The following is an 8,920-nucleotide window of genomic DNA, read 5'->3' on the forward strand; positions in this document are numbered from 1 at the left end:
ATGTCTGCCAGGAACATATTATCACGCTACTCTCTTTTTCCAGGTGGGCATTCTCCATGACACAACACGTGAGGGGAACATCAAGCAAGCTACATCCCTGCCTTTTGCCAAGCCACCTTGACTCCAAACTTCTCACAGCAACGATCAAAGGGGAACTACAGCAGAAGAAGACCCAGGACAGGTAATTAATGATTATTAATTACTGATAATATTTCTATGGTATACATCGATGCTTTAAAAATAGATCAATAGGGAAGGGGCACAGACAGATAGCAGATAGGCCATACTGGGGGGGCAAGGAGGGGGTAGATAGTGCTGTGCGTAAGGTATTAGTAGTGGCACCCCAGTCCGCCACAGCACCAGTCACCTGCTCAACCCTGCAGCGCCGAGCATGATAAGGATTGTTACAGATAGATAAGATAACTGTGAATAGATAATATTAGAGTTAAGACAAGATCTTTAGCATGCTCGACGTTGCACCTTTGTCTTTTCTAAGTATCAATGTCTGCCAGGAACATATTATCACGCTTCTCTCTTTTTCCAGGTGGGCATTCTCCATGACACAACACGTGAGGGGAACATCAAGCAAGCTACATCCCTGCCTTTTGCCAAGCCACCTTGACTCCAAACTTCTCACAGCAACGATCAAAGGGGAACTACAGCAGAAGAAGACCCAGGACAGGTAATTAATGATTATTAATTACTGATAATATTTCTTTGGTATACATCGATGCTTTAAAAATAGATCAATAGGGAGGGGGCACAGACAGATAGCAGATAGGCCATACTGGGGGGGCAAGGAGGGGGTACATAGTGCTGTGCGTAAGGTATTAGTAGTGGCACCCCAGTCCGCCACAGCACCAGTCACCTGCTCAACCCTGCAGCGCCGAGCATGATAAGGATGGTTACAGATAGATAAGATAACTGTGAATAGATAATATTAGAGTTAAGACAAGATCTTTAGCATGCTCGACGTTGCACCTTTGTCTTTTCTAAGTATCAATGTCTGCCAGGAACATATTATCACGCTTCTCTCTTTTTCCAGGTGGGCATTCTCCATGACACAACACGTGAGGGGAACATCAAGCAAGCTACATCCCTGCCTTTTGCCAAGCCACCTTGACTCCAAACTTCTCACAGCAGCGATCAAAGGGGAACTACAGCAGAAGAAGACCCAGGACAGGTAGTTAATGATTATTAATTACTGATAATATTTCTTTGGTATACATCGATGCTTTAAAAATAGATCAATAGGGAAGGGGCACAGACAGATAGCAGATAGGCCATACTGGGGGGCAAGGATGGGGTACATAGTGCTGTGCTTAAGGTATTAGTAGTGGCACCCCAGTCCGCCACAGCACCAGTCACCTGCTCAACCCTGCAGCGCCGAGCATGATATGGACGGTTACAGATAGATAAGATAACTGTAAATAGATATTATTAGAGTTAAGACAAGATCTTTAGCATGCTCGACGTTGCACCTTTGTCTTTTCTAAGTATCAATGTTTGCCAGGAACATATTATCACGCTTCTCTCTTTTTCCAGGTGGGCATTCTCCATGACACAACACGTGAGGGGAACAACAAGCAAGCTACATCCCTGCCTTTTGCCAAGCCACCTTGACTCCAAACTTCTCAAGGCAACGATCAAAGGGGAACTACAGCAGAAGAAGACCCAGGACAGGTAATTAATGATTATTAATTACTGATAGTATTTCTTTGGTATACATCGATGTTTTAAAAATAGAGCAATAGAGAAGGGGCACAGACAGATAGCAGATAGGCCATACTGGGGGGCAAGGATGGGGTACATAGTGCTGTGCGTAAGGTATTAGTAGTGGCACCCCAGTCCGCCACAGCACCAATCACCTGCTGACCCCTGCAGCGCCGAGCATGATAAAGATGGTTATAGATAGAATAACTGTAAATAGATAATATTAGAGTTAAGACAAGATCTTTAGCATGCTCGACGTTGCACCTTTGTCTTTTCTAAGTATCAATGTCTGCCAGGAACATATTATCACGCTTCTCTCTTTTTCCAGGTGGGCATTCTCCATGACACAACTTGTGAGGGGAACATCAAGCAAGATACATCCCTGTCTTTTGCCAAGCCAACTTGACTTCAAACTTCTCATGGCAACGATCGAAGGGGAACTACAGCAGAAGACCCAGGACAGGTAATTAATGATTATTAATTACTGATAATATTTCTTTGGTATACATCGATTCTTTAAAAATAGGGAAGGGGCACAGACATATAGCAGATAGGCCATACTGGGGGGCAAGGAGGGGGTTAGGGGTACATAGTGCTGTGCGTAAGGTATTAGTAGTGGCACCCCAGTCCGCCACAGCACCAGTCACCTGCTCACCCCTACAGCGCCGAACATGATAAGGATGGTTATAGATACATAAGATAGATAACTGTAAATAGATAATATTAGAGTTAAGACAAGATCATTAGCATACTCGACGTTGCAACTTTGTCTTTTCTAAGTATCAATGTCTGCCAGGAACATATTATCACGCTACTCTCTTTTTCCAGGTGGGCATTCTCCATGACACAACACGTGAGGGGAACATCAAGCAAGCTACATCCCTGCCTTTTGCCAAGCCACCTTGACTCCAAACTTCTCACAGCAACGATCAAAGGGGAACTACAGCAGAAGAAGACCCAGGACAGGTAATTAATGATTATTAATTACTGATAATATTTCTTTGGTATACATCGATGCTTTAAAAATAGATCAATAGGGAAGGGGCACAGACAGATAGCAGATAGGCCATACTGGGGGGGCAAGGAGGGGGTACATAGTGCTGTGCGTAAGGTATTAGTAGTGGCACCCCAGTCCGCCACAGCACCAGTCACCTGCTCAACCCTGCAGCGCCGAGCATGATAAGGATGGTTACAGATAGATAAGATAACTGTGAATAGATAATATTAGAGTTAAGACAAGATCTTTAGCATGCTCGACGTTGCACCTTTGTCTTTTCTAAGTATCAATGTCTGCCAGGAACATATTATCACGCTTCTCTCTTTTTCCAGGTGGGCATTCTCCATGACACAACACGTGAGGGGAACATCAAGCAAGCTACATCCCTGCCTTTTGCCAAGCCACCTTGACTCCAAACTTCTCACAGCAACGATCAAAGGGGAACTACAGCAGAAGAAGACCCAGGACAGGTAATTAATGATTATTAATTACTGATAATATTTCTTTGGTATACATCGATGCTTTAAAAATAGATCAATAGGGAGGGGGCACAGACAGATAGCAGATAGGCCATACTGGGGGGGCAAGGAGGGGGTACATAGTGCTGTGCGTAAGGTATTAGTAGTGGCACCCCAGTCCGCCACAGCACCAGTCACCTGCTCAACCCTGCAGCGCCGAGCATGATAAGGATGGTTACAGATAGATAAGATAACTGTGAATAGATAATATAAGAGTTAAGACAAGATCTTTAGCATGCTCGACGTTGCACCTTTGTCTTTTCTAAGTATCAATGTCTGCCAGGAACATATTATCACGCTTCTCTCTTTTTCCAGGTGGGCATTCTCCATGACACAACACGTGAGGGGAACATCAAGCAAGCTACATCCCTGCCTTTTGCCAAGCCACCTTGACTCCAAACTTCTCACAGCAACGATCAAAGGGGAACTACAGCAGAAGAAGACCCAGGACAGGTAATTAATGATTATTAATTACTGATAATATTTCTTTGGTATACATCGATGCTTTAAAAATAGATCAATAGGGAGGGGGCACAGATAGATAGCAGATAGGCCATACTGGGGGGGCAAGGAGGGGGTACATAGTGCTGTGCGTAAGGTATTAGTAGTGGCACCCCTGTCCGCCACAGCACCAGTCACCTGCTCAACCCTGCAGCGCCGAGCATGATAAGGATGGTTACAGATAGATAAGATAACTGTGAATAGATAATATTAGAGTTAAGACAAGATCTTTAGCATGCTCGACGTTGCACCTTTGTCTTTTCTAAGTATCAATGTCTGCCAGGAACATATTTTCTTTATCATCCACTAGGGGTCACTGGAGTACTCTTGGGATATGGACGGGCGTAGCCGAACAAAGGCACTGAATATTCAAATTTAGGACTCTCCCCCCCCTCCATATCCCCGAGTACCTCAGTGTACTCTCTCAGTGTTTTTTTCGGTGCTCACAGCACGAACATCGGCTTGTGGTATAACCACACTTGGATTTTTATTTTTAATTTTAATTTTTAATTTTTATTTTTACACTTAGCACATCCCTTCCCAGTTTCTGGAAAAACATGGGTCCGGGATAGTGCCGCTGCACGGGCAGCGAATGGCGTGTCGGTCCTCACAAAGAGCACCCTCACAGCCACAGACAGCATGGCGTGTCGGTCCTCACAAAGAGCACCCTCACAGCCACAGACAGCCCACTGCTCCTACAAGCAGCCAGGACTAGAGAGCTGGACGGAGCTTGCACAGAAGAAGCCCGTCGCAGCCATAGATCACTGGGAAGCTGACTGGAACGGAGCTTACACATAGAAGCCCCGTCGCAGCCAGGACTACAGAGCTGAACGGAGCTTACACAGAAGAAGCCCCGTCACAGCCATGAGTCACATCACTGAAGCTGGATCATAAAGGTAGGCTGGGGAAACGGGGCGGTCAGCGCAGGCTGCCGCCCCGCTATGTAGGGGTTAATGCCTCGCGCTCATACTGAGCTCCGTCCGGCTGCACAGCAGGGGGAGCTCATACGCGCTATGCCCAGCCGCTATAAAAATCACAGGGTCTGACACTGGACGGAGCTTACAGAAAGCCCCGTCACAGCCAGGATGAAAGCCCGTCACAAGCAGGACGTAGCTTACAGTAAGTGCGGCAAGGTATGGTGGGGTGTCAGGGCGGTCAGCTCACGCTGCCGCCCTGCTGTGTGGGTGTTTGCCACCGCTGAAACTGATATGCCCCGCTGAACTACGCTAGAGATCAGAGCGGCCGCACGTCACTCAGAGACGCCGGCCGCTCTCCCAGCGCTGATTACCGGCACAGGCGCCGCCCGAGCCAGCCACTCTACCCGCTTTCTAAGACAGAGCGGCCGCACGTCACTCACAGACGCCGGCCGCTCTTCCTGCGCTGACACCACACGCCGCTGATATGAGAAGGCGCCGGCCGCTCTTAGCGCTCCCCGGCTCTCCCGTCCGCTGCACACAGCGCTCCCCGGCTCTCCCGTCCGCTGCAGGTAGCATGGGGAGACTACCTCACAAGCAGCGCAGCTGCAGGGGGGGTGAGGGGGAGTATGCCCATAGCAGCAGCACCATATAGCAAGGCTGCATGGGTTAATAATAGGCTGGTCAGCTTTTTAAACAGTAATGAATAGGCTATCAATGTAATAACCTATTGCATTTTTTTTTTAACCATGTTTCCTGGTATTTTCTGTTAACAAAATTCACTGCAGGCAGTGTTCATGTTAATGGAAGGCTAACTAAATGCAGGTATTTTACTGTACCTAGACCTGTGTTATCACTGTATAATAGGCTATTAAGCCTATATTAACTGTATAATAGGCTATTAAGCCTATATTAATACTGCAGCAGGTAACCTGTACTGTGATTTTCTGTGAAAGCATGGCATTAGGGCCATTTTAATCATTGCTGTTTTTCCAGCTTATAATTCCTGAACATTCCGGCCATACACCTCTACTCCACAAGGAGGCGCAGGGGTGTTAGTGGGAATTTTTTGGTTCAGGTTTCACATAAATTAGCCATGTAATCTGTATTTCTACATAATTCTAGAACATTCCTGCCCGCCATGTAATCTGTATTTCTACATAATTCTAGAACATTCCTGCCCTACATCTCTAAGCCACCAGAGGCGCAGGGGAGTTAGTAGGAATTTGGTTCGGGTTTCATATGCCCATGTGAACTGCTTTTCACATAAAGAATACTTTGGTTTCTCTTCATATCGAATAAATCTTTCGTTTTTTTTTTTTTTACTAAAGATTTCCGTAGAGAGAAACAAGCATGAGTTTCATATGAATATGCTGTTCAGCAATAACATATATATATATATATATATATATATATATATATGACACAAAGTCGTGCAAGTGTCTGTCTGTTGCATATTATGGTGTCTGTCTACATAGCGAGTAAGGCTCTAGTACAGACTAAAATTAATTTTACAGAATCCTATGTTAACATTGGCAATTCAAATTAAAAGAGCGGTAACATCGGAGTCTCGGAATGACTCCGCCAGCTCTAACAAAAGACAGTCTTTCCAAAGGGCCAATTTCCCTTTGGGTACCAGAGGGTTTATTTCACTGGTCTTATAATATTAATGCACGATTCTATGTCAAATCTCACACCGATAACTACGAGTGAGAAGGGTACATTAGTCCAGCACTCAGATAGTGCGGGGTTTTTTGACAACCATACATAATCGTTTCCAAAAGAACGCGATCCGCCATTGCTAGATGCGTTTCTGTCAAACATTATAAAAACCCAGGATACATTTGGGTCACTAGAATTTATGTATGAAACAATGACGATCACGGTTAAAAGAAGCTGCAGAGTATATCTGTAAAGCTTCTGCTAACGCCGGTTAATTTCATTGTCGCTAGTTAAGCGCGACAAGGCCAGAGCTTGTTTGCTCCTAAATTTGATATATTTATCCCTTTATGATATTCAGCCATTACCGCATACAGTATACTTGTAACGGCGTTTTATCCCTTTATAAGAAACAGTCACGCCTTGTAACGACCGGACGTTACAGTCAGCAAGCCAGTGGTTTGATGACCTCTTTTACAGTTGGGGAAGCGCGTCTTTACATGTTACGTTGGCGAGGTTTCATGACTTCAACTCATGCATGTCTCAGCTATTTACAGCTTAAAGGACAAAACGGCCTCTGTCGAACGGTTTGGGCAGGTTGCCATTTAGTCTTTGCTGGTTTATAAACCAGGCAGTAGTACTCCAACAGAGTCAGAGTTACTTATTCCCCTCTGTTTGAGCAAAACCAAACAGCTCCGTCGCAATATCAATAGGAAATGGAATTTTTGTGGTTAGTATTTGCTTATTGGAGCCACAAAATTGCATAATTGCATTTAATCTTCACAATGCGTACTTACCCATTCCGGTTTGTTCATCACAGGTTCTAGCGTTTGCAAATCGCCACAACCATTAACCATTTCAGGTCTACCGTGGCTTATCGACTCGGGTATTTACCAAAGTGATGTTGGGATGATAGCTCATCTCACATAAAAACTCTGTCTCAACAGAGTTTCTCTATCTTAGATGATTTGCTCATAAGAATTTTGTCTCAACAAAGTTCCTCTAACTTGCGCTACTAAGGTATACTGCGGTAGCAGATCAAGTTCGACACTAAATGATGTCAATTCCTAGGTAAGATTATAATTTTACCTACTACACCAGCAAGAACAAATGTACATCTAGTAATTAGTGCAAAACACGCACACTAGCAGTACATTGGTGTATTCACCTATTAAGAATAAAGATGTGTGTTCAATTTAGTTCGCCACCCTTCACTCGCGTTTCCCACAGAGGTACAAGGGTGTATATACTCTGGACGAGAGTCGCAGAGGGTCAGGATTTGTAGTTAAAATCAGCGACAAAGGTTCTAAAACGGATCACGACAGTTTGCTGTCGATAAATGTCCTAGAACTCCGTGCATTTTACAATGCAATACATGATTCGTTTCAGTCTAACCAGGGGCAGTCAGACAAGGCAACGGCAGTTGCATACACAACAACCAGGGAGAACCAAGAATCCGCATGGCAATGCGGCAGGTAACTCAAATCCTCAATGGCTCAGAACACCATTATGTGAAAATGTCAAGAGATCATTCAGTGAGTGGACATCTGTTAGACAGATGATCACAACCGTCAGAATTTGGATCCTGAAAACTGGACATTAAATCCAGAGGTGTTTCATATGTGAGTCCACAGAAGGGGGTTACCCTCAAGTATACATGATGGCATCTCGCCACAATTACAAAAGCTCAGTATGTGTACAACACAGATCACAAGGGCAGTGGCGGTGGAGTCTCTCACATTTATGTGGTCATTCAGCATCGTGTATCTGGCTCCGCCACGCTGCTCTCTCCGTTGCCAAAACGGATCATAAGACAGTTCGTCACAGTCATACTGGTGGTATCTCATGGGTTTCGGAGAAGTTGCTTCTCGAATTTCCAAGGAATACTTGCACACGATCTTGGCCCGCTCATAATACGTCCAACCTGTTACATCAGGGAACGTTCTTTTACCCATAGTTACCTATGTACCTATTACCTATGTACCGCAGCTGCGGTTGACGGGGTGAGGGTTCAGACCACCCTCTTAAGAAATAGAGCATTACAGTATCGGTTATACCAACCCTGTTACAAGTTAGTAAGCCGCTTAAGGCAGCTCATTATTACAAAAGTTCGTGTGCTTACATAGCTTGTAAACCTCGGAGGTTTCCAACATCATCCTTCAGGTTACCCGTATTCTGTTAAACGGGGTGGGATGGAAAACTGTGTTGATCTGCACTAAGAGTGCAGGTATCTGTGTGGTAAACTTATTTTCAAAAACGTTTGCCTCTATTTGCGTCTGTACACATCTTTCTACAATGTGTCATCAAAGTTCAGACTCTATTTATCCCACCTACAGCGCCAGGCGACTTGAGGTTGGGTTCAGATTTCTTACAGTTTTCATATTTTGAACCCTTACAACAAAGGGGAATTAAGTTTCTCACTTTGGAAAACATTTTTTCTTCTAGCCTTGGCTTCGGCAAGGGTTTTGGTTTCATAATTGGGGTGCCTTGTATTCCAAGCCACCGTATTTGAGTTTTCTCATGACAAAGCAGAGTTTCGGACGAATTCCGCTTTCATATCCTTCACATCAATATTGTTCCTGTGTGGACAGCACATTCTAGAATTCTGAATGTGGTAC

General features: G+C 44.8%; 1 non-coding gene across 1 annotated transcript; it reads left to right on the forward strand.

Annotated features, from left to right (window-relative positions):
* Window positions 1-5,916: 5,916 nt before the first annotated feature.
* LOC135039831 (U5 spliceosomal RNA) lies at window positions 5,917-6,032 on the forward strand. Its single transcript, XR_010233821.1, has one exon. It is a non-coding gene; the product is annotated as a U5 spliceosomal RNA (small nuclear RNA).
* The last annotated feature ends 2,888 nt before the right edge of the window (window positions 6,033-8,920 follow it).

This window comes from Pseudophryne corroboree, unplaced genomic scaffold (assembly GCF_028390025.1).
Source record: "Pseudophryne corroboree isolate aPseCor3 unplaced genomic scaffold, aPseCor3.hap2 scaffold_712, whole genome shotgun sequence".
Classification (NCBI taxonomy): domain Eukaryota; kingdom Metazoa; phylum Chordata; class Amphibia; order Anura; family Myobatrachidae; genus Pseudophryne; species Pseudophryne corroboree.